General features: G+C 36.0%; 1 protein-coding gene across 9 annotated transcripts in view; it reads left to right on the plus strand.

Annotated features, from left to right (window-relative positions):
• Positions 1–5,000, plus strand: part of LOC144972828 (extracellular serine/threonine protein CG31145-like) — a 124,773-nt gene that overhangs the window by 85,929 nt on the left and 33,844 nt on the right. The window contains exon 1 of one of the 9 annotated variants that reach the window (XM_078914515.1): positions 3,522–3,633. The exons of 7 other annotated variants lie outside the window; for them this stretch is intronic. The gene's annotated coding sequence lies outside the window, so the exon portion shown is untranslated. Of the gene's footprint in view, positions 1–3,521; positions 3,634–3,706; positions 3,909–5,000 lie in introns of those variants that run through there. One more of the 9 variants, XM_078914516.1, reaches the window with a different exon arrangement.

Here is a 5,000-nt window from a genome sequence, read left to right on the forward strand (position 1 = left end):
TCATCATCATCATCGTCATCATCATCGTCGTCGTCGTCATCATCATCATAATCATCATTATCATCATTGTCAACATCAATAAAATCGTCGTCAATATCAACCTTGTCACCATTAACGTTGCACTTATATCATAGACCAATCCAATTCAGATGACATATAATGAATACAAGTCCCCAAAAATATAGATGTAAAAATATTACATGTCAGGATGAAAATAACAATAAGTATTTGATATTCCAGATAATTGTACTGTTTGTATACGTGTCACATCCGCGACATCTGGTTAGGAATGATATTGTTCAAAATATTTAATTGTAAAATATGATAAGCAATAAACGTTCGTTCAGCAATAATTGTCCATTTCCCCGTATTGTTAATATATATCTTTATTCATTCACATGTCATAAAAGATAGAATCATAAGATAGCTACGCCACTGTTTATAACAATGTTGTTGGTAACTACTTTATTGTTAAGCTGGATTCAATTTTCCGCCAATCTGATATCGTATCTCACTGTTTTCATTGAACATAAAGTGTACTACGACTTGGGCCGAGTCGCTTTGTTGTTACTGGTTAGATCTACGGTAATGGAAGATGCCAGACGCAAGTTATGCTCTGTGGTGTTTCATCAACACATTATAAGGTCGACAATAATTAGCTTCTGTCTCCAGCCAGCATTCGAACCTCCTCCTAGGTCAAACCAAAAAAAATTATCTTTCTTCTGATCTCCTCCGTGTCGTTGGTGGTCTAACGTATTTTCGTGTTGCGGTCAAGAATTGGAAATTATAAATCTCTCTTAAATTCATTTATTTGCGGTGCCTCCCCCCCCCCCCCCCCCCCCCACACACACACACACACTTTTTATTTTTTTAAATGATGCTTGATGAAAATCCGAACAGCAGAGTCCATTATGAAAAATAATGTTTCATGCACATCTTGTCACCGAATCTATTGCAACCGAACTCTCAACATATAAGAATAACTCTATCAAACTTGTTTACGCTGAACCAGGTGGTCCAATGATTTGAGTACCACTAACTCTATCCTATTAAGGGACGTACGTTTCAGTCTAATATGAAGAGAGATTCCAAGCGGATCCACCCACTACATGGACTAGCTAAACCAAAACGTTAGGAATGTGTAATTCAAGAGGTGTAAACTGTTCGGGGGTCATCTGCTTTCTGGGTGAACCAGTGTAAATTTGAAGTCGCAAAGGAAGGGTCAAATATGTAACGATTTAATGTAAAGATGTCAGGACTTATTTGCAAAACTTTTCTCTACAAACTAGAGAGAGGGTCAAAATTAAGAGAGATCATTGTCATGTCATATAAAAGACAATTGATGTGTGAGTGAACCAGTTTAAAAGATGCATTATTGAATATTATAAGGTATGCTCCTCAAAAAGTGACCGCTGTCTGAACGTCTATTGAACAAGGATAAGCCCATTTATTTAAGTCAATATATTTTCTTGGACATTTTACCTCAGTCTGATTAAAGGGTAAATACTGTAGACATTTTAACAAACCCAGCTAGTTAAAAGAAATATTGAGGACCATTGAAGTCTGCAATTTTTAAAATACGTGCAATGGGTGATTGAGTGGAAGGAATGTTAGATGGATGGAAAATACGAATCAATTGATGAATGGGCGGATGTGTGGATGGATGGATGATTGGATGAATGGACGGACGGACAGAGAAAACGATGTGTTAATGTGTAAATGGATCAAAAAGAAGAGTAGTTGGATGAATGGATGGACGGAAATATGCTTAATTGATGAGTCAATTGAAAAGACTGACTGACGCCTATCAGCTATCGTGAGTGACTATAATATAGAAAGATAAAAGGATGGATAGGTGGGAAGCACGTATGGGCATGGATTAATGAATGGATGAATAGAAAAGTTATAGTAGTAGTAGTAGTAGTAGTAGTAGTAGTAGTAGTAGTAGTAGTAGTAGTAGTAGTAGTAGTAGTAGTAGTAGTGGTAGTAGTAGCGGCGGATGTATGTATCACTTATCATTATGTATGATAAGAGTTGAGAGAAGAAAGAAGAAACGTAGATATAGAACTATTATATTATTAGAAATAATAATATAACGTCAAATGAAGCAATCGATGGATGTAGTAAGTGAGTTTTATATATATATATATATATATATATATATATATATATATATATATATATATATATATATATATATATATAAGAACATGAGAAAGCGAAAATTATAACAGAGACCAGTTGAAAAATCTACCGAGATGAAGTGAAAATTCAACCATCGTCAGGGGTATTGCTGTGAGGAATGTTAATCTCACGGAGGCCAAGTAAAGGCATAAAATAAATAGATGAGAGATAGTAGTCAGATAGCCGCGTATGCAAGGGATAGATAGTAGGTGTCGAGAAGAAAAAATCCTGATAATAAAGTAAGTGTGCATTTCTTAAAGAACGCTAAACTGCAGCAACAGTGGAACGTGTTAACACCAACGTTTTGTTACGTGATAATTAGTGTATCCTTAAAATTAACACATAGTGATTACAGGGTTTTAGTACAAAACAAAATTCGAAGTTTCGTAAATGATTGCTTAAAAAATAAGATCTGAGGTGCAAATATAATCAAAATATGATATGATTTCAATCATCGTTATCATCATCATCATCATCATCATCATCATCATCATCATCATAATAATCATCATCACCACCATCATCATCACCACCATCATCATCATCATCATCATCATCATCATCATCATCATCATCATCATCATCATCATCATCATCATCATCATCATCATCATCATCATCATACTTATCATCATCATCAGCAACATCATCATCATCATCATCATCATCCTTAACATCATCATCATCGTCATCGTCATCATCATCATCATCATCATCATCATCATCATCATCATCACCATCAACGCCATTGTCATTATCACTAATATTCCAATCTATATCTTTACCACCAACACCTCTACTACCACTTCTACTATTACTGCTACTACAAAAACTACTACTTTTACGACAACTACTATTACTACTACTACCACTACTACTATTACTACTACTACTACTACTATTACTACTACTACTACTACTACTACTACTACTACTACTACTACTACTACTTCTACTACTACCACTATTACTACCACTGCCACTTATAATCAATGAATACCCCCTCCCCTCTCCCCCAACAACAACAAAAATGTTCAATCGAGTAATCAGTATTCGTTTAATTTTATCACATACCCTTTTCCAATTCTCCAATGTAACGCATTTCTCAAGGGTAAAATTATAAAATCATAATCAAACAACTTTCTACTTTCCTCTGGCCAACCACTAACTCATCGGACAAATGTTTATTATCCCGGCGGTGCATGCCACGGCTAGTAACGACGTTCCAGGCAGTTAAAGCTGCCAGTCCCTCAAAGCCTATCAACGTACCCGCCGCCTAGGTACCGTACTTGACTCATTCCGCGGGCCGGTTGAGCAGACTGACTGCCCTCTCACTGCTCACTGTTTACGCGCGTAGAGGGATGGTTTTTATTTAGTTTTGTCAGTGACTGAAGGCTCGAGGCTTATCAGTCATTTAATAAGCCACTCAAGTTTACGCATGCTGCCTTTGTATGTATTCTGGCAAGTTTTTTGTGTGTGTAAAATTAATGTTTATAGAGTCATAAATAACATAAAGCACTTTTGGGTATAGTTCACGTACACACGCAAACGGAACTTGGTAGCAAGCTATTTGAAAAACATAATGTTATTATTATTATTGTTATAAAAGATATCCCATGTGGTGTGTTTACATTCTCAGTCTAGAAATCTCACGTCGATCATGGGGGAAAGAACAGACTACAAAAACTCGCACCTTTGGAATTCTCAAGAGATGTCTGTCAGTGGTTAGTGTTTAGTCGTGTAGTGCATAATTTCATTATTATTGGATTACCTACTAGGCTACCGGCACTGAGAACCGTGCGCATGTTGTGGAGGTGTCAAGTTATTTATATTTTGTCAGTCCTTATTGCACAGGAGGACGGATTGAATTTTGCAATCACCAATCCTGATTGCTGTTCACTGATAAAATTCATTTTAATTATGCAGGTATTATGTCATTAGAGACCCAAATTAATAATTCAAATGTTAGAGCATCGGCCATCAGAAAGAACCAGTTTTGTTTACGCTACGCTATATATTTTTTTCTGCCCACCTTCCTTCTAATCGATCTGATTCCGAAAACACGTTTCAGCCTCTTATCTAAAGGGTAGCAAGCAATTGTTACTGTCCGTTTCACCAGACAAAAATCTGACCCACCGCGTCAAACTGGTATTATTTTGGATTGAAATAGATGAGGAGAAGCGAGTTTCTTAAGTCAAATTATAAAACGTAAGAAAGATTAAAGGGATTTTGTTGGGGTTTTTTTTTTTTCTTTTCTTTTTCTTGTTGACTTTTTGGTTTGTTCTATTTTGTTTTTGTTTTTTGGGGTTTGTTTGTGGGGGGGGGGGAGGGGTTGTATTGTTTTGGTTTTTGGTGTTTTTGTTTATGTTTGTTTTGGAGTTCTTTATCTAGGGGGGGGGGGGGAGTTTGGGTTTGTTATGTTTTGTTTTGTGTTGCTTTTTTGGTTTGTTTGTTTTTGTTTGATTGTGCCTTTTTTATATAGTTTATATTAAAAGCATTTACTCGTTTCAATGGTTTTATCTCGACTCAAATTGTATTAATCAAGTTAAAAATTCGGTTTTAAGCACCAACTACACCCGACAAAATACCGTTTTAAGACGGTTAGTCACAAATACGACATCTAAATTCTGGCTGTAGACTGGACTTCATGTTTTAACACAAATAAGATAGAGGATGTTTTTAAAATGCTACCCTTTCACGCCACGACCGCTTTTGTTTATTATCTGTGCTACATAGATAATATTACACGTGTCTCTTTGTTTTGTGGGGAGTGGCATGATTGTAAAGCTCTGAGAGCTATCAACTGGGTGAAGCGT

Source organism: Berghia stephanieae, chromosome 5 (assembly GCF_034508935.2).
Source record: "Berghia stephanieae isolate SIO BIC M18660-M18661 chromosome 5, UCSD_Bste_1.3, whole genome shotgun sequence".
In the NCBI taxonomy this organism is placed as follows: domain Eukaryota; kingdom Metazoa; phylum Mollusca; class Gastropoda; order Nudibranchia; family Aeolidiidae; genus Berghia; species Berghia stephanieae.